General features: G+C 42.7%; 1 protein-coding gene across 1 annotated transcript in view; it reads right to left on the bottom strand.

Annotated features, from left to right (window-relative positions):
• Positions 1-22,260, bottom strand: part of dlgap3 (discs, large (Drosophila) homolog-associated protein 3) — a 160,300-nt gene that overhangs the window by 57,837 nt on the left and 80,203 nt on the right. The window contains exon 2 of the mRNA XM_049603056.1: positions 15,262-15,332. The gene's annotated coding sequence lies outside the window, so the exon portion shown is untranslated. The remainder of the gene's footprint in view (positions 1-15,261; positions 15,333-22,260) is intronic.

Genomic DNA, 22,260 nt, shown 5'->3' with positions numbered 1-22,260 from the left:
GCCGTGTATGCACCTGGGAAAACTCTAGCAGTAGCTGATGCACTCCCAAGGGGCCCTGTGCAAAGCTACGGGGATGAGACATCCAGTGACGACGTGGCTGCACAAATAGACTTGGTCTTAAGTCACGTCCCAGCTTCACCACAGAGGACGCAAGAGATTAGAGACCACACAGCCACAGACCCCCAGCTCCAGGCAGTAAGGCAGTTCATCCAGTCAGGCTGGCCAGTTCATGAAAAAACAATACCAGAGACAGTCAGGGACTTTTACAAGGTGAGAGGTGAGCTGTCAGGGGTAGATGGGTTAGTGGTCAGCGGTAATCATATCATGATCCCCACCTCTATGAGAACAGAGATACTAGATAGGATTCACTATGGCCAAGAATTTTACAGGACGTAGTAACAAAGGTGACTCAGTGTAAGTTTTGCAGAGAGAATAGAAGCACACAGAGGAAAGAGACATTGATGCCAACTGGTGCTGCTACCTTCCATGCCTTCATGGCAAAAAAGTAGGCGTAGACCTGTGTGAGCACAAGAAGCAGTCACATTCGGTAGTGTCAGACTACTACTCTAGATACTTAGAGATCCTGCAATTACCTGTGACAACTAGCAGCCAGGTCACAGAAAAGCTAAAAGCCACATTTGCAAGGTACAGTATTCCAGAAGTGCTCGTGGGCGATAATGGACCTCTGCTAGTTTCTGAGGAGTTCACACAGTTCAATGAGAATTATGACTTTAGTCATGTAAGATGTAGTCCACATTATGCTCAGAGTAATGGCCAAGCTGAGAGAGCTGTACAGGTAGCAAGAGGTATCCTTAGGCAGGAAGACCCTCTCCTGGCTCTGATGGTCTACAGAGCCACACCCTCTTGTCCACTGGAGTGAGCCCTGCTGAGGTGCTGATGGGACGGACAATCTGGACAACTTTACCCACTCTGTCCGAGAACTTGGACCCAAACTGGCCAGACAGGGAGGAAATCAAACAAGCAGATGCAGCCACCAAGCAGAGCAAAGCATACAACGCTACAACAGAAGGAACGGAGTAAGGAGCCTCTCCCTGCTGAACTCAGGAGACAGTAGTCCCTTTTACACTGGCAGATTTTCGGCGAATATTGGGCCGTTTTGCCAGCAAGCTGCGAGTGTTTAGACGGATTGGTGAATTGATCCAAGGTGCCCAATTTTCCGCCGCGTAGGGGTAAACATCTTGGCGGAACCTTTTTGGTTTAAAAAGAACGAGGCGCCCTTCTGCCACGGGAGGGGCTGTTGATTACGACGCATGTGCAACCAACTGGCAGTGGAATAACAGGAAACAGCTGATAGCAGGAACGAGCAGCTAGTAGCAAGAGGGAAACGCAAACCTGACAGACAATGTAAAGATGAGCAACTGGGGAGACAAGGAATTGCGCGCCCTCCTTGCCCTCGCAAACGAAGAGGCCATTAACCGTCAAATGACCGGAATGGTGACGGACAGGCCAACTTATGAGAGAATCGCCGAAAGACTGACCAGCCGCGGCTTCCCTTGGAGTATGTCACTGTTTACGTCACACACATCTTATATGGTGGACATGGATTAAGGGGGACAGTACGGGAGAAACCGGCGACATCTGTTAAATGTACCTACAGTACCTACACACCCACCTACACCCACGGAGCAGGTTACTGTAGAGGCAACTGAAAATTCTCACACTGAAATAAACACTCATCACACAAATACAGACAATTTGGCTGAAGCAGCTGCCACACGCACACAAATGACAGTTACTGTGACCCGATCAGGTAGAGCTGGATTTGTGAGGAAAAAAAGAAGATGAGAAAAACAGAGATGTGTTACCTGTTAAATGAAACAGACATGTGCTACTTGTTAAGTGTTAAAATTGAGTTGCGAAATTGCTGTGAGAATGGTTAAAAGAAAGGTGACTGTGAAATACACCATGGAGGTAGAAAGAGCGACACATAAGAACTGTAAGTGAAAAAGTTCTTTATTATATTCAGTAATGTTGCAGGCAGAATGTTAATCTCATAAGAGGAAAAGGTGTGTTAAAGGATGTTTAAGGAATTTTCAGAATTAGCCGATTTAATATTGAGAGGAACACATCTTTGAGGGGGAGATGTAATGTTTGGAATTTCCTACAGTAAGTGTACCTTGAAGGCATCAGTACAGATCTGGCGATAGCTGCAGTAACGAGATGTTACGAGATATCCAGGAAGACAATTGATGTTATGTTGTGTTGATAACGTGGTCCCGGGCTTACAAATAAATGCCCCCAAGCGTTGGACACTGGGGGCCTCTTTTCCAATTATTTTTTGGGGGCCCCAAGCACATTGTCTACACATTGTTTGTTTCATAGGAACCCCCTGCATAGTGTATCTTTAATTAATCGATCTGTACATCTAATCCTACCTGTGTCCAGTATGTCAACATTTTGTGTTTCCTGTGTTCACTTGGTCTGTGTTGAGTATTTTCTAACCTGTATATATGCACCATGCTCAAGGCTATGGCCCACGTCTTCTCTCTGCGCAGACCCGACAGGTTGTCTGTTGTGGGCTGCTTTCACCATGGTAACCACACAACATTTTTATCTTCAATCCATTCAGTCAATCCTCAATCTATACAGTCCATGCAGTGTTTGTACATGGCTCCCGACAGTATGTCTCTCCCTCTCATCTTGTCAGTAATGTCTGTCTCTTATTGATATTTCCAGTGCAAAGATGCCACTAATGCAAGATTTACTGAGTCGTGGTTACACATGTGGTTCTATCTTTCAATGTGACGGCCAAACTGTGAGCAAAAATATTAACATTTGGTTAGAGATGACATAAAATGGAAAGATTTATTATGCTGTGTCGTCCAGTGCTCCCTGTAGTATGCTGCCATAGCTTCCAGGATTGTGCCAAGTTAATAAAAATACAGTGTATTATTAAAACTATATCAAATTACCCAAAGCTGGAAACCCTAATATACTAATTTCACATATAAAGGAAAGGAAAGTATCTTTTGAGCATTTTGTGCTTTTTACTTGGAGCCAACAGTAAAAGACGACAGGAAATGAGATGAGACGGATGAGGAATGACATGCAATAAAAGTCATCGAGCAAGTGGGTAATCATTTTGTTGTGGATCTATTTTGTCTTCTTAATAAGGTTGTTTTTGGGACTTCCTTTTTAGATGTCACAGCAGTGAATGGGAAATGTATTTCAACACTTACAGTGAGTAAGCAGCGATGCCTGCTTACATTTATGGCTATGCATTATTCAAAGACATGCGGCATATTATGATGCTTTTCAGATCGGTGAATAAACACTTAATGCTCACATTACCCAGTGTGCACGTGTCCTCTGTGTGTGTACGTGTGTTGTGTTGCTTAAAGCACATGTTGTTTCAGCTGTGACTGGCAAGGCAGGTCACTGTGGGAGCATGAATGCTGCGAGTGACTAGAATTTGCAACTGCCTCCCCCTAGACACAATACACACACAGTCACTCATGTGTGAAAAACACACACACTGAGAGCATGGCCTGAATCTGTTGAATTTTACAGCTTCAGAACTGCACCTACCTCACTTTACCAGCTGCTTTTGTGTGACAAATCCGATCTGTTTTAGGCTCAAACCCTCTTATTACCTGCTCCGACAACTCAGTCACAACTGAAAATGAAATGCAGCGAAAAAGATTGCAGCTGATAAGGTGATAATGACAAATGAGGATGTGATTTTCTTTTGCAGTTTTTTTTTTTTGTTTTTTTTTTTGGTGTGTGTTTATTAGAGTGTGCAAGATGAAGAGAAGGTGGCAGAGAAAGACAAGACAGGAGAGATGTTCTAGCAGTGATGAAGTAAGAAGACAAGAGGAAAAGAACGCTGGGAAGTTTACACTTTCTCTCGAAAATCTCGACGCTGCATTCTTGTCACTCGTTCGCATGATCAATGTGAGGATGTGTGAGGAATGAAGAAGAAGGGGGGAAAAAAGATAGCTCGCTGCTTTTAGTCAGCAGTGAGGGAGACTGCTGTTACTGCCCAAGATCACCCCTTAGTGTATAAGCACTTGCATGCATTCATTACAATATGTGCACATTCATTAGTCTACGTATATTGTTTTAAATCCTATAAGAGCCCACAGATCCACCAAACTCCCCCTCATCAAATCAATGTAAACACAAACTCACCATTAAAACAGGATCACTCAAAGTATAAGAGCAGCATTGTCAGTTGATTACGAGCTAACACAATGAAAAAATTACATATTGGCAGGATTACTGCTAATCTGTAGTTGCAATACATATCATCCTCTGATGTGCATGTAATTGGCAGAGTCATTATTGAGTGTCTTTTCCATATTAAGCATTCACAAAGGAGGATCAAAGCAGATCTGCGACACAGGGAAGGTGTGGAACGGCTTTTTGTCTGTTTTATCTAAATAAAAGAATTTAACTGCACAACTACAGTATGCAAATGTAATCCTATAGTAATAATCCTCACAGTAATCTACTGAGACACATCAACATCATCAAAAACATCTGAACACTTGGCACTGAGTGTATTCATGTAGTCATTTTTGGAATGTCAGGGCATGATAGACAGCTATGATGGAAGGCTTGGCAAAGTGTCAAGTCTCTGCAGATACGGAGGTGTCAGGCAACATATCAGCAAAGAAGGACCTGACCGAGATAAGAAATCAGGACCAGCATCTTACCCCAGTATGCCACATGCACATTTAAACATCGCTGTAAAATTTGTCTACAGGTTTATTTAAAGATGCCAAGCTAGATATCAGTCAAATACAGAGTATTTGAAAAGTAACACCTTATCCAGATAAATATGATCTTACATATATAAAAACAGTAAAAGATGGTCTTGTAAATTTCAGGAAATTGCACTTAAGTTCTTGAAATTAAAAGAAATACACGAGATTTTTGCAAAATTGTCTTTCATATGTGCAAAGACTGACATAGAAACTTTGTGTAGAACTACATAAAGTTGTACCAGAACAAGACTGAGGTTTGGCTCAGACTGCTAGCCCAATATGGTTTTGGGCACATACAGATTTGTGCACATTGATTCTAGAGAGTTTGGACAGCAAAAAAGCACTTGAAACCATTTCTTATGCCTGGAAGTTTCGGGGAGTGCAGCAAAATGATGCCTGCCTACTTTTGTTCATACAGAATGTGCCTTTTTCGGGACAATGGGGGGCATGAGCAAGTAACAAAACGTGTAGCTCAGCGTGTGACGTAAACAGTGACGTGGGAGGGAAGCCGCGGCTGGTCAGTCTTTCAGCGATTCTCTTGTAAGTCGGCCCGTTCTTCGCCGTTCCCGTCATTTGATGGTTAATGGCCTCTTTGTTTGTGAGGACACGGAGGGTGTGCAATTCCTTGTCTCTTCAGTTGCTCATCTTTACTGTGTCTGTCAGGTTTGTGTTTCCCTCTTGCTACTAGCTGCTCATTCCTGCTATCAGCTGTTTCCCTATAGTCCACCGCTAGTGGGTCGCACCTGCTGCGTCATCAACAGCTCCTCCCACAAGTCTTCAACAGCCCCTCCCATTGCAGAAGGGCGCCTTGGTCTGTTTAAACCAAGAAGGTTCCGCCAATATGTCTACCCTACGAGGTGGAAAATTGGGCACCTCGGATCAACTTGCCAATCTGACTCTGTGTGTCTAAACGCTCGCAGCTTGCTGGCAAAACGGTCCAACATTCGCGGAAAATCTGGCAGTGTAAAAGGGGCTATAGAGAACAGCAGTCTGTGGACATATGGCAACAGAGTTCTGTACTGTGACTTGACAGCGCAATCGTTTGGAGGGTAAAAATGATGGACATACATTTCTCATGCTCCCTCATTGGAAAGCCACGTCACCAGCACAGCTCTGGAGTTGACGTTGCCTTTCTTGATACGACAGCAACCCATGCCGATAGATTGGCAATGTCTGGAAACATAAATCTGATGTGATAACTTGCAAATAACAACACAGACAGTGTGTCTTAAAGATCTCTTTTGAGAAACAAATCAGGTTTGCCTGTAGTCTGAACGTAGTCAAAGAGACCACAGCCATGCTAGCTACTCTGTGAGGCTGTACTTAGGCGCAGATGTGCTTTAAGCTAAATGCTAATATTAGCATGCTAAGACTGCAAACCAAAACAAAACACAGCTCCCCCAATCATCTGAACAAGGACAGCCTGTTAACACAGAGTGGGTGTCAATACTGAGAGTTTTGGCAAAAAAACAATCACCATGACATTACATCTAATAGTTTAATATTTATGAGACATTTCACTGAATACGACAAATATCCCAATCACAAAGTCATTAGGATGTATCCTCTGGAAACCATGAGCGCGTGTTCCTAATTTTGTGCCACTCTATTGTGTAGATGTTGAGGTATTTCATTGGATGAGTAAAAACAATACCATCTGGGATACTGGTACCAAGTTTCATCCAATACAATGGTTTCTGAGATATTTCATTAAAGTGGTAACTAACCAGCTGACATCCGGGCACTGAAAGCCGTGCTGTGAGCATGGTTACCCAAGTGGAGTGCTAATATATCATATTTTAGGACTACTTTTAAGACATGACTTTACACTGAATGACTTTTTGTTAACATTTTCTGCAGTGAGGCCCTGTGTTCTCATCATTATCTGGCTTTGCGCAGAGCTCTCCGACTGCCAGCACTAATTTTACACATTTAATTGCCTATCAAGAACCAAAAAACCCCTCAGATGGAGACAAACTTACACAGACTGGCTAAAACTGCTCCCAACTCTATCGCTGGCTAATTATTTCTGAAATTTGTGCCAACATATTTTATCTGCGATGATCCTGAGTGTAGACAGAGAGACAGAATTGGACCTCAGACCTCAGTCTGTGTTGGGACACTCCTCTGCTGCTTTTTGGCCCTGGCATATTTGTGTAGAGAAAGAGATGGGTGTGAATGAATATGTGTGTGTGTGTGTGTGTGTGTGTGTGTGTGTGTGTGTGTGTGTGTGTTCTAACCGATGGGCGCTGGTCATGCAAGCCATGCTGCTGTCTAATTATCCAGATGTGATGGATGGCTTTGATTAAATCATATGAAGGCTGAAGCAGTCATTGCCTCCCTCTACCTCTGATTCCCCCCTCCCTATATCTGTCACACACACACACACACACACACACACACACACACACACACACACACACACACACAGGTTGGAAACCCTTCAATCTCTCCCTCTTCTCACACTGTATGATATGGGACTTGAGTAGTTCAGAACGGATGAGCCCTGCTTTCAACATTGATAAAAGATATCCATAAATCATCTGGAGTGAGCGAGGGAGGGAGAGAGAGACGGAGAGAAAGTGAGTGACACCATGAGTGGAGGAAAAAGGGAAGATGGACAGCCAGAGAGATAGAGATGCAGAGAAACAGACAATCAGAAAGAATATAATATCACAGCCATTTCCAAACTAATAACACTCACTAATTGTTAATTTTCCACACAAAATAGCTAATTCCATCTTCTCATTGAAAGTCGGATACGCAAGAATGTTTCGGGACAATTGTATTTATTATTTTAATCCTTTTCTTTGAACTGGAAAACACAGTCTGTTTTTAAAAGACCTACAGGAGCCCTGTAGCACAAAATAGTGGACACATTTACAACATGCTTTTTTGTTATCTCTTTTATTGTGTCTATTTTCCTGTCAGTAATACAAAGCAGCAGCTTCGGCTTTTGACAGTGACAGATGGCCCTCTGTCTGTGCGGCTTGGAGAAGAAGAGGCAGGAGAGTAAATAACTTTTTGATCTGGAAATTTAAACAATCCTGTAGGGATGATAGCAAAAGCAAAGTTTATTTTCTAGCCGTGAGTGCGATATAAAAAGTACATCAAATAATATGACTCTCATATTAAGTTGTTGAGAACGGGGTTGGCATGCAGGACTGCTACAGAGAAAATGATTCTCAGGCTAATTCTCTTATCTGCGGCTGATAAGCTGCACTGCAGATAATCAGGAAGCACAATTGATAACCTGTTCTCCTGCAGGCTCACTACAGTCTGCGTCTTCTTCACAGCTACACAAGCCAAACTACACACATCCTGATGTGCCTCCTAATGAGATGCTGTCCTTCACTGCTACAAAAAGCTGCTGTTTGAAGTGTAACTCTCGCAGAAACCATATGCTGACAGCAAAGAGACCTGGCACAGAGCACATCCAGCAGCATGGATAGGCAGCGCAGGTCCAGGCCCCCCCCACTGAGTCACTTGCGCCTGTCTTGGATGAGCCTCTGTCCCACAAGTTAGACTAGATAAATTTAATGTATTATATCATTCTTTATTGCGGGGTGAAAGTTTGAAAGAAATGGTTCCGCTTTTGATCATATGAAGTCTAAGTATATCCTCTGCAGTTGATGAGCTCGACTGGTTTTAACTTGTGTTTAACAATAGCCCTTATTACACTGCCTGTTGAAGGCGGGAATGTAACACTGTTATTTTTCCTTGTCATTCCCTACATAAGGTACAGCTGGGAAACGTGGAGGCAGAGTTGTCTCATCTTTAAACCAGCAGTGAAGGTGGTAACAGTGCCAAATCGACATCTGTGTTAAAGGGAAATCCAGAGGATGGGATCATGAATGCACCAGGTTGGTTGTTTTGACATCATTTTATGTGTGTAAAAAGCAGCAAGAAGCAGTTAGCAGCTAACTCAAAAATGTGACAATGAAGTCCAGGAGCTCCTTACCCGCTGGGCAGAGGACGAGATCAGCTGCCTTATACCTGGGATAGTAAATTATTGCCACTTTATGCCTTTATTATTGTCTATAAAGTACTGCCAATGCCTCTGTTATATCAGGCACTGTTGTATTTCAGGTCACCTCTGTCATGCCATTGACTTCCAGGACACTGGTGTGCTATCTGAAATTTCACACTGCGGCAGTATGATGCTGCCGTTGTTTGGTCCTGTGTAAAAAAGCAAGGGTGGCTTAAAGAAGGGACTTCAAAGTGACCCAATCGCACAGTCTGTGTGAAAAGGGCTTTCTGTATGTAAGCGATGCCAACTTGTCAAGAGTTTTGCAAGAGTTTTTTTTTTTTTTTTTTTTTTTCATTTCAGCCAGTGTGTGGCCATTCTCAGAACCCATCGGCTATCGGTCTACCTATGATGAGCCTCTGAGGGAAGCGGGCAATATTTCAGGAGGTGCAGCATATCAAGCAAATGTCAGCTAATCTCTATAAACAGATATCTGCATATGGATGCCTGTACATTTTTCAAAAAAGCTAATAAAAGCTCATGGGTTCGACGATTGCATTTTGGCCAGTGTGTCCACCTGCCTCTCAAATGTGATTGGTCAATACAACTCAGATGACAGACTGACACCAGTAAACTTATGGTACGAAAATCTTGTCCCGTTGCCTACGACCTCTGGATACATATGCAGATATCTCTTTATTGACATTAGCATGTAGCTAGCTTGGTTTAAGTATTAGCAATGTAAGTATTGGTAATGAAACGAAAACTAGCGTTGACGTTACCAAGCTAGCAACCTCAACAGGGACAAGCACAGCCACTACCCTGCCATCTTCTCCCCCTCTCCTTCACCACCATCACTACTGGGACCTGGGTTTTCATTTTTGCCACCAGCAGCTACCAAGTTACCTCAGAACCAGTTGTGCATCTGTTAGAAGCCGCTCTCCCAACGCTCACAGGAAACTCTAAAGTGTGCCGTCTTCTTTCTGAACCATCTCTGCCCTCATCTTGGAGAATTAAGCAGTGTAATTCCAGATGACCTCGGGGTGGATAAACGTAAACAGGTTGCTCTAGATAATTTTCCACTTCTAAGGTAAGAAGCACCAAAACAGACTGTGGCTTAAGTTAGAAGAATTGCGAGATGGATTGGAGAGAGTTTACTGAGGAGATGCCATTCATCTGGGAATCGCCAGCTGCAGCTTTATTAGGTGCAGCCTGAGCCACAAAGTGCAGTAATTAGGCCACAATTATATTACTCATATCTTTTTGTGTAAGTTGTTCTCCTGAATTGTCTCCCAGCTTTTAGGTGGTAAAAATATTGGTCCTCACTGTATGTTTGCCAAAATCGAGTCATCGATCCATGAGAGTAGAATAAAAAGTCCCCTGAGCTGCTCACTGTCTTGGTCTTGCTTATAGTGCTGTCCATGGTGCTGTTGTAACTGTCACAGTGTTTTATCATTTTTTTAGCATGTGAAATAGGGTATGGTGAACGTGCTAGGAAAGGTAGTATTGGCACAGTCACTACCTGGAGCTCGCATAAACGGAGCCTGGGTTTGCTGAAGGTGACGACATGCGCGTGTTCCCTAGCACCCATTTTTCAGGGCATAGATAACCTGAGTTCACCTTTTGGAACGCAGCAGCAGGCATCGCATGTCATGTGATGAAGAGCAACTAATCACAACTGACAGATATCTTTCCCTTTATCCATAAATACCAGTCCGTGGTCAATATGGAGAGGAAGCTGATCGTTTTAGTGCAGGGCTGCCAGAGCTTTACATCTGTCTCACAGACAATAGGCCTACACACAAATAACAACTGAAAGAAGATCAATTCAGCACTCAGGATTTCAGGTAAATAGGCTGTGATACTGTGCTCGTTAAGGTTGCTTAGCACCGTCAGACGCAACCCGCCACCGCACACCGCACACAGAGGCACAAGAGTAGCACCCAGCACCTGACCTCACGTTTTCCAGCATGTGTACGGCCCCTTCAGCCGTACCTGTACAGCCTGTATGGATTATTAGATTTAAAACCATACTTTGCCATTCACATAAATAACAGGCTGTACTATCAGGTCACAATTAATTCATACAGACATCATTAAAATATTCAGTACATGCACATTAATTCATAGCAGTCTTTTAACATATGAACCTACATTATATCGAACTATTCAATATGAATTCATTGTTGCATTAAAAGGTCTGGAAAAAAATTACCAGAACTAAATGCCTGACCAGCTTCTCTCCTCATTCTCCAGGACTGGCATAGAGCCACGAAGCCATATACACATGCAAGCAAGTGAGCACAGATACACACAGACATGAGATAATGTATGCACACCCACACACAGGCACCCATTCAGAAGTGGGACTTGAGTGAAGGGGAAAAATGGAGGGAGGTGACTCATTTCTGCAAACTACAGCTCACATGACATCAATATAAAGGTTTTTGAGGACTTCGCTGTACTGAAAAATGATGTGGAATCACACACGCTGGAACAAACTGCAATAAATCTCAGTTACAGGGAATGACAATTATCAACGGCAATGCTATATATATATACTATACACAACACCATACACTGTGCACAGCATTTATGGAAGCAAATAAACCATGGCCTTTGCAGTCACTAGATCTCAACCCTGTTGAACACTCAATCAATCAATCAATCAATCAATCAATCAATCAATCAATCAATCAATCAATCAATCAATCAATCAATCAAAGCAGCACACACATCACACCACATTCAAGAGTAATATACTGTAGGCACACATTTGAACTCCCGTGTGTTAGTTTAACAGTATCACAACTTAAACAACAGGAGGCAACAAGACCACACAGGTGTTTTCACTTTGCTGATGAGACATTTCCACTCTTCAAAGTGGGAAAACAGGTGTTACTAATGACAATAATGACGGCAACGTTGCATCCAAGTGTCCCGGTGGGTCAAGACAGTGTGACAGTGAGCCAGCAAGCACGGTACCAGGACTCTGAAACTGAAGCAGCTAAACAGAATTCAGACATTATTCAATTATTATTTACACTTTAGTTTTCATACTGTGACTGTCAGAATGTCCTCAAGTGAGAAAGGCCTATTCATTTGTTACCTTTACTGGAACTATTACATCATGTCCAGGATGGAGGGCAGGGTTGGGCTGACATGACTATTTCTCGATTAATACTTAATAAATATGCAACAGCTGTTCTCAGTCACACTGAGTAAAACTCACAGGACAGTTATGGAGATGTCAATCAAGCACAGTTACACGCCCACGTTGTCTTGAGAGCTAATCTGCATTGTAAGTGAAAACACCTGTGCCCAGAGTGTGTAGGGTTTTTAAAACCATATACTGGGACACCATTTTTTTTTCCAAGGATGGTGAAGGAACTACCCACCCCAATATCCCTCTGATTGGCAAGTACTCATGGTTGGTTAGGTTCAAGCATGAGGAGGAGGAGTGAGATTGGTTAGGGTAGGGGTCATGCCTTCGCCATATAGGAAAACCGCTGGGCAGTTGTATGTGTCCATGAACCAGTCAAGTTGCACTTACACTTTACATCCATGTCTGTGAAAACATGGATGCTTCATACACATCTTCCCACCAGCAGCACAGAGGATCTATGCAATCACCACATTTTTAAGGTGCCCCAAGATTAGTGTCGCTAACTTAACATCTGACCAAATGTCTTCCCTTCTGTTCCTGAGTCATACAGAAAAGTGTTTTTGCAGAATGTTATGATGTCATAGTGAAGTTGACCTTTGACCTTTTGGATATAAAACATCATCACTATCATCACTATCATTTTATCCTAACAGAGATTTGTGTGAAATGTGGTCATAATTAGCACATGAATTCTTGAGTTATGACCAAAAACATGTTTTCGTGAGGTCACAGTGATGTTGACCTTTGACCTTCAACCACCTAACTGTAATCGGTTCATTCTTGAGTCCAAGTGGATGTCTGTGCCAAATTTGAAGACATGCCACTCAAGGCTTTCTTGAGATATTGCGTTCACAAAAATGAGACAGACACGGTCACAATGATCTTGACCTTTGAGCTATGACATGTTCGCAAGAATGGGACGAACGTATGTATGGACAGCTCGAAAACATAATGCCTCCAGCCATGGCTATCAGCAAAGCAGAGGTATAAAAAAGGTACTAGGGCACCTCAACTCTCAGACTCTAACGATCATTGTAACCACTTGTAAAAGGTTTTGAGTACATTTAATCAAGAATAGTGCTTAAGTACAATTTTGGAATACTTGTACTGTACATGGATGTTCTGCTATGTTATGGTACATATCAGAGAAAAATATTACTCATTGCTCTTTACTTCACTACATTTTAGGGATGCACTGATCCGATATCTGGATTGAATATTGGCCCTGATGTCATCAAAATAGATGGATCGGGTATCGGAAAATGCAACCTATACCTGAGGCGATCCTTTCCTTTTTAATCTATTGCGACGCGAGCTACGTCATACGTCGTGGAGCGAAGGAGAGAATATGCTGTGTGGAGGTATTTCACACTATTTCAACTTCTGTTGCACAATTGTTTATTTTTGTTAATATAAATAGTTCATCATTGCATTAATCTGTTTCATCTTGTTTCATTTTATCTTAGGAAAGAACTGTGTAGTCATCAATGCCTGATGCCTCTAGTCTTTTCTGTTCTACATGTAAAGGTATATAGCTTGTTAGGTCAACCATGGTATCGGATCAGTATCAGGTATCGGCTGATACGCAATGCCACAGCATCGGGATCGGTATCGAAACTGAAAAAGCTGGATTGGTGCATCTCTACTATATTTATTTGGCAGCTGTAGTATTTTCAGATTACAATCTCCGCAAAAACAATACTGAAATCTGACATACAATGCATAGTGAGAGTTTATACCAGTGGTTTCCAACATTTTGTGCTTGTCATCTTACAAAAAAGTAATGCCTAGTGTCTAGGGCATCTTGTCACATTTCTGTGAGTTGTTTCCTCCCTAAACTTCTCAGATAGTTACATTTAAAATTAATCATTATTTTACAAAAAGCAAAGATTAGAGAAAAGTCTAAGCAATGAATGCAAATGTATATAGTACAACTTTTTTTTTCTATTTGTATTAATCATCTCACCCCCTTCAGATTTATCTTTCTGTAACTGACAAGGTGCCGGCTATTAAATTGCAAGTAACTTGTAAATTGTAAGTTATGCTTCACTGATTAAACCTAATTGATTTGTGAATTCAACTGAATGTGATCTATGGTAAGTGGCTCTTGTATAAGTGCGATGTCTCCATATAGAAACTGATGGACATGGCAGAGGCAACATCTATTATCACCTAGCCCGTGATTTTCATGTATCAGGATGCCTCATCATGTGTGATCTCTTACGTAACCCACACACCTGTCAGAAGCAACTGCTCTGCACTCGCCCTGACGGCAACAACAGGCACGGCATATCACCATAGCAACAGTGCAAAGCCACGTTTAGACTGAAAACTGAGGGTTTCCTGTTCTTACAATTACATTTTGATGATTCTGTTACTACACTTGTAAAGAACGTCACAACCTATCTTGCCCTGCCATCACACCAGAGAGGATGCACACACAATCACACACACACACGGTGCACTTTGTCTCTAAGTGGCCCTCTCTCTGGCTATAAATAAGTCAAAGCTTCAAAGCTCCATGTTTTTCTGATTAATCCAACACTGGACAAAAAAGAGTGATGCATAACTGTATGAGCTGAGGTGGTGATGGATAAAGAAGTGAATAGCAAGGATAAATAAACAAAATGACAAATGGATGGGAGGCAGATGAATGGAAGACAGTTAAGTGGTTTTAGCCAATTAGAGAGGGAGAGGAGATAGATCCAGAGTGCTCCCAGACACCAGATGGACTGAAGAGTGCTGGCGTCACAGCGGTAACAAAAGACTCAGGAGGAAGGAGGGAGGGGAGAGGGAGAAGAGAGTGAGGAAAGGAGGAGACTGAGGCTAAGAATAGTAGTACAACCTCGGGCCAGCACAATCGGTCGGCCCTGCTTGCTATTTTTTACTTTACTACTGTGCCAGCCAGCACTTGTCTGCCATCTCTCCCTCCTCTCTTTTTGTATCACTCTCTCCATCAGTCATTTTCCAAAACGTAAGGCCAACTTCAACATCCATATAAAACAATCAAGCCGCATTCCCAACCCATGCATGATGGTAGGTACACCTCAAACCGTTGTATGGTTGCGAATGTGAACCACAGCTTCTAAAGCACACCATCTACAGAGAGTAACTCAATCAATACCGCTTCACGTGTGAGATCAAACACAAGACACTCGAGGCCAAGGAGAGAGAACAGAGTGAGTGGCACGCTTCTGATCCACACCCGCTTAGAGCTGCTTCACTGACGTGGGTTAATCCTTGAGAGGTTCCACTGGGAACCCTCACTCACTCCTCCAGGGGATGGATTTCAAGGACGTACAAGACAGAAGAAGGATTTATATGTGAGGGTGCAGGTGACAAGCAGCCGCAGGAATTGCATGTGAGTGTGTGTGTGCACGTGCATACTCTCTGCTTACCACAGTCTCATCAGGAAATGGTGCTCCATGCCATCAGGTAGAATCGGCCGGCTAAATAACTCTCAGTCGCTCTGCAGACAGGAAGAGACAACAGGAGAAACATCAGGGAAGCTCAAACAGCAAGATGTTCACATGAGCTGAATTGTGCAAACTCTATACCTGGCAGGAAGCGCTAAGCTTTGTCTCTCTTCCATTTCTCTACAGTACATCCCTCCCTCTGTCACAGGAAATGCACCCCTCCCCATAAGCTCCGACCTGTAAAATAGTCCCCGGCGGTTGCTAAAGATGTAATGTGGTGGAAAATGTGTGGCTGAGCCTGTTGGTCCCGAAACAAGAAACTCCCCTGACTGCCTGGCTAAGGCTACAGCCCCCCTGCTTGGAGCACTGTGGGCCCTGCACGGACCTACGAATGGAGGGACGACGGGAGCACATGCGGAGAACAAGTGAAGAGAATAAAATCAGCGATGGAAATAAACGTTTGGGAGTGGAAAGGAACAGGGAGAGAGACAGAGGACGGGATGACTAAGAGGCTAACAGCTTAATTGAGTGTATGCTGCATCCAATTACCTCCTAAAGGTAGCAGAATGTGTGAAATCACTTGGACTTCAGAAAACAAAAAATACACACACACACACACACACACACACACACTGGGGCTTATACAAAAATAACAGTGTGAGCGTGTCAGGTGATGTCAGAACACGTGTGTATGTAAATGTGTACACACCAATGGGGATAATAAGACAAGAAACAGAACAAAGAGTCTTTCATGTGTTGGAGTGAGCTGAATGCTGAATGCTACAAAGCTAACCGTGGTTGCGTTGGAGGCTGCCACGGGGTTCCACACACTTTATTACCCTTCCATTAGCATTAGCATTAGTCCAGTGATTACTATTAGCTGTTAGCATTAGCTCCCTGGGCTGTTTTCTTTCTGTCGTTTTGTGCCTCATTATAGCTAACGCACATCCTCAGCATGTGTTAGTTTGAGGCTCCATGGCAACAGCGGCTAATGCACAGACCACATTTACACAGTTTGAATCCATGTGAGTCGTCTACAAGATAAGTGGATACATCCTCACAATTCCCAATTGCCACAACCAAGAGTCTGATTTCATTTCAACAGCGCATCACCTGGTAATTATATTTGCTGGGCAAAATAGAGTTGTGTCACACGCATGCAGTCGCATTCAGAGACCAAAGTACATAGTCCATGATCACAGAAGGATTTTAATATGCACTGTGTGACACGAGGCGCTGTATCCTCGCCAGTCCTACACGGAGGATCTGCCGCTGTCGTTCGTCAAGCGGAGCATGGCAGATGCTCTCATGAGCTCCCATTGATTTGCCGAAAAGCGCGTGCGCGCATGTGCTTGTGAGAGTGTGTGTGCGCGCGGGGGTGATGTGTCGCTAGCTAGCTGCAGAGATAATTAGAACACAACTCTTTTGCTGTCCCTGCAGGCCACTGATCCAGCTGCTTTCATCTAATATAGGTCAGCTGTGACAAAGCCCTCAGCATGGACACTGATCAGCTCTGCTCGCTCTCTCATACACAAAATATGCAGTTGATTTACACAAACACACACGCACACGCTGTCTCACATGCATGTTGATGGTACATATGTTGCACATACAAGCGTGCACACTTTGCAGGTGCGTACCCACACTACGGCCTCTACTTTAATGATGGCAGTCACAACGGGTGTGTGAGTTCAGAAAAACTCACTGGCTCACAGCTTCATCTGCCCACCAGTTTCCAGCTGCTGCCCACACACTGCCCAGTTCATGAATACAGCAAATGAGTAACTACAAGCTCTTCACAGCAAAAGAAGATATTGCCAGACGAAGTCAATGCAAATTTGCTCACTCGCTCCAAAATCAATACCAGACTGGAAATAATCTTTAGTTTCTTTGACAGTAAGTTTGTGTGTATAATACTCTGTGGAGCCAGAATTGCATTAGTTTATAGTTTAGTGTGGTGCTGAGATGTAATGGCTGTATCACAAACACTAAATTAAAATTGGATGCAGAAAAAAGATGTAATAACTGAACCCATTTGAATTCTGATTATATTTTGATTGTTTTCTAATGATATGTGACGTTGCTTGGTGACTCTCTCGAACGCATCAAGGTTGTCACATTTCATATCATGTAATACTTTCCGTTACATAAAGCTTCACGGTTACACAGTATAACAGGCTGTTTAGACTCTGAAGGATTCTGAGGATTCTCATAATTTAGCAGACTTTTGTTTACCAGTAAATGCCTGGAAATCTTGTTCTTTTGCTTAGCTTTTCTGTAAGTTTATCCTCTCTCTCTCTCTCTCTCTTTTTTTCTTTCAACATAGCTGGAAGAGCAAATTTATCTGAACACTTTGTTCTCTGGCAACAACTGTGGGATTCAAAGTTCTCCTCTGCATATAACCTCTAAAAATGCAGAGAGGGCTACAGCTTAGTTAACAGCAAATCCTCCATATCCTCACAGACACTTTCTCAAATGGCTGCACAATATGTCTTTTCAGCATCAACGCTGCGATGTACATATGCACAATGGCTGCACAGCAGGATGCGCAATGTCAAGTAAAGCAAATCAGCTCAAACATATCAGGGCACGGTCAAACATGAGCAAAATTAACAAAGGCAATTTTTCACCCACTGTCCACTTCCATTCAGTCCAAGCAGAGAGGTGAATAAAACATTAGCTTTCTGTGGCAAAGCAAATTTGCATTGTGGCCTACGCATCACATGGAGTTCAACTTTCGTAAACTCTGAGCGGTAAGTTGCTGCCTCAGCCAACAGCAAAGAAGAGAGACTGATATTGCCGTGTTTAACCACACCATGAAAAATACAAACATGAAAGATGCTGCCTGGCTGGTTGCGAGTCTAGAGACAGGCATGGAACGTAAGAAAAAGGAAAATGTATCACTAATTTTGCGATATTTATCACTACCGCACACTGGTGTGGTGGTTATCACTGTTGCCTCACAGCAAGAGGGTATCTGGATCGTTCTCAGGAGAGAGCCCTTCTGTATGGAGTTTGCATGTTCTCCCAGTGTCAGCGTGGGTTGTCTCCGGGTACTCCGGCTTCCTCCCACAGTCCAAAGACATGCAGGTTAATTGGTGACTGTGATGTGAGTGTGAATGGTTGTCTGTCTCTATGGGGCAACCCTGTGATAGTCTGGCGACCTGTCCAGGGTGTACTCCACCTCTTGCCCAATGTCAACCGCGACCCTCAAGAGGATAAGCGGTGAAGCAGTTACGAAAATGGATGGATTCAAACCCAGTAAACACAGTTAAGCGTCTGAAGCTACAGTATTCTGCAGTGTGTGTCTGTTGTGATTGCTGCACGGAAAATTCTTCACCACAAAGTTGCAGGACTGTAAAGGCTAGTTACCAGCTACAAGCCAGGCTAAAGCTAACTGAGTTAGCCTAAAGAAACCAGAAGTCTCCCAACTACGGTCTGGAGCCACAAGGCAGGAAAGGTAATGTTAACACTAACATTAATCAGCAAGAGAAGTTAGGCTTATAAACAACCGAAGCATGCCCCGCTACTAGTCGACCACAACCTGAAAATGAGCGAGGAATATGACGGGAGAAACATAAGGGGTTCCCTTATTTTAGGGAAAGTGACATGCATTATTAATATGACATGTTAGATCATTGATTAGCCTGGATTTATAGAAGAGTATTATATGAATACAATGGTGTCATGGTGAGTTTCCCCCTCCTCCCCCTCAGAAAAGCCTACAGAATAAAAAGTCATTTTCAGCTTTTATAATTATCTTTATTTTCTATGCAGATGCACTCCCCAAGTCATCTGGTGAAAATGCCTGTATTTTTTCATTTCATATTATTTTATATTATATTTATTATATATATTTATATATTATACTGAGGGAAAATCGGGAAAATCACTTTGTCAGTTTTTTTCAGTATTGTGCAACCCTACTATACATACACATGCAAACCTTTTTGCATGCTCAGACCCATTTTCTGTACTTCTTCCACACCAACGTTTAAGTATCACATATAGTCCAGCCACTACCTGCTTCCACGGGGTCACCAGGGGTCACCTCACTGAGAGTGCAGTGGTCAAGACTGCTGAGCTTGATGGGATGTAACCGAAAGAGAAGCTCAGATGAAGAGGAGTGAGGTAAGAGCGGAGAAAAGCAATTATTTTCTCCATTTTTTTTTTCTTTATGCACTGGACTCTGTTGCCCCTCTTATTTCAAAGGCCAAATTCATTTAGTCCCACCACTGGAGTACAGGGTGCGAGTAACACTGACTGCTCCACGTCCTCAGGTGTTTTGTTCAACCTACTGTATTGATGACCAACTCAACAGAAGAGCATCATTATCTTCTGTCTGCTTTACTACAGAGATCTCACTAATGGGGCAATAATTGGTGCAAATTACAAAGTGAACAAGTAGTGGCGTAGCCTTTGGGATGGCTTGATTGAGAGGCCTACGCTATGTCGCATTGCAGGAGATGCATGCATTCTCTTGACTCTAATCACCACTTTTCTTCCTCGTTCAGCCTCTCTTTATTTTTTCTCCCTACGCATGCCCGGAGAGTGCAAAGCGAGCAAGTGGGATCATGCAGGGCTTTTAACAACTGCGGCTATTTATGCAAATACAATCAATATTTGATAGTCCTCTTCTCTACCGACGCTCTCCTCCCCTCTCACTTCCTCTCTCCATCTCCCTCTCTAACAAGAGACTGCAGTAGGGGCATTAATTAGGGCCAGACATGCGCCAAGGATTCCCCACAGGGATGAGCAGTAAGGCCAGTTCATACCAGGCCAGGAGAGGACAGGTTTGGCCTGCCCACTGCAATCAGGAAACAATGAGAGACCACAGAGACAGCAGTTGCTGCACAGCGATCCACAGCAGCCCTGCTTAACTTTAACAGCTCTATTGAACTGGCTACTGTAATATCTGTTATAAACAGCTTTTCATTTGTTTTAACTTGGCAGTATTTTGTAAGGTGATGAATTGTTTAGTGAACTGACAGTTGGCTTAGGCCCGTCCCCTTTAGTTATTGTTGTTATGACTGCGAAACTTTCTGTCTTCACAGGGCAGTTTAGAGTGATAACACAGGCAGATTTTACACTAGAAACTCATAGTATTTTTTGAAATAACAGGTAAAGGTAAGTCGCCAATACTGTAAACCTTTTCACTACATCTGTAAAATTTTTAGGTAAACAACCTGCATGTATCTGCTATCACAAAGTACCCAACGTTTCTCAAGAGAGAAAACAAGTCATTAGGAATTAAACCAAAGGTGTAACGATGAATGATGTGTAACGATGAATGATGTGCACTAACTCCCGGAGAGTCAAAAGTGTAGCAAGCCACTAAGCTTTACAGTCAATGCTATACCCACAAATTCCATTTATTTTTGTAGTTTTATTGACAAAACTAGAATTACTGTCTCTGCTACTCAGTGAAGTTGCGGTTACAATATGTAGCCACGACAGTAGACAATGCTTCAGATATGGATGTTGCTGCAAAGAAGCTACATATTCTAAAACATGGATGCTTCACACCCACCACACAGCACAGTTTCAAGATTAGCACCCAAGATTAGTGTCACCAATTCAGTGTCTGACCAAATGTCTCCCCTTAATTACTGAGGTATGGCGTTGAATAATGACGAGGAAAGTGTTTGTGCAGAATATTATGATGTCACAGTGAAGGTGACCTTTGACCTTTTGGATATGAAATGCCATCACTTCATCATTATATCCCTCTAGACATTTTTGTGAAATTTTGTCACAACTAGTGTGTGAATTCTTGAGTTATGGCCAAAAAAATGTTTTGTTAGGTCACAGTGATGTTGACCTTTGACCTTCAACCACCAAATTCTGATCAGTTCGTCCTTCAGTCCAAATGGATATTTGTACAAAACTTCAGGAAACTCCCTCAAGGCTATCTTGAGATACTGAGTTCATGAAAATGAGACATATGCAAGGCCACAGTGACATTGACCTCTGAACAACAAATTCAAATCAGTTAATCATTGAGTCCAAGTGAACGTGTTTTTCAAATTTGAGGAAATTCCTTCAAGTCCCTCTTGAGATATTAAGTTCATGAGAATGAGACGGATGCAAGGCCACAATGACATTGACCTTGACCACCCAATTCTAATCATATCATTGTTAAGTCCAAGTGAACGTGTTTGCCAAATTTGAGGAAATTTCAAGGCCCTCTTGAGATATTGAGTTCATGAGAATGAGACGGATGCAAGGCCACAGTGACATTGACCTTGACCACCCAATTCTAATCATATCATCGTTAAGTCCAAGTGAACGTGTTTGCCAAATTTGAGGAAATTCCTTCAAGGCCCTCTTGAGATATTGAGTTCATGAGAATGAGACGGACACAAAGCCACAGTGACATTGACCTTTGACCACCAAATTCAAATCAGTAAATCATTGAGTTGTTCATAAGAATGGCACAGATGTATGTACATACGCATAGAGAACCCAAAAACATGATGCTTCCAGCCATGGCTATTGCCCCCATGGAGGCATAAAAACAAATATACAAGTTATGTATACACTGTTGTATTCATATAAACATTAATCAATCAGGCTGTGCTGACAAATCTAGTCAGTTACAAATGTAATGTGTTCTGGTTGCATCTATTCTTTGGCATTCCTTGCAAACCAGAACTAGCCTGTAACGTGAAAACTACGCTAACTAAAAAAAGGACAGATATATGAGGACAACTGAGTGGATTTGAGATCCATGATATACAAATTCAACTTTATATTAAGAAAAATACCCCTGCATCTTAATTTTTACTTAGTTTGTGCTTAACTGGTTTTCCAGCTGTTGTTCCCTGCAGCGTGGACGAACGAACGACTCTGCAAACATGATAATGTGCTAACAGATCGATGCCCATGGTGAATATCCCAGGCAAAGAGTCAGTATTCTTTGAAGACTGCCGTTCTTGTTTTGCAGTAAGCAAGTCAGTCTTTCTTTTACCTATTCTTAGT

The sequence above is a fragment of the Epinephelus fuscoguttatus genome, linkage group LG17 (assembly GCF_011397635.1).
Source record: "Epinephelus fuscoguttatus linkage group LG17, E.fuscoguttatus.final_Chr_v1".
Taxonomy (NCBI): Eukaryota; Metazoa; Chordata; class Actinopteri; order Perciformes; family Serranidae; genus Epinephelus; species Epinephelus fuscoguttatus.
The sequence above is the reverse complement of the archived record's forward strand: the minus strand, read 5'-3'. Positions and strand labels throughout refer to the sequence as shown.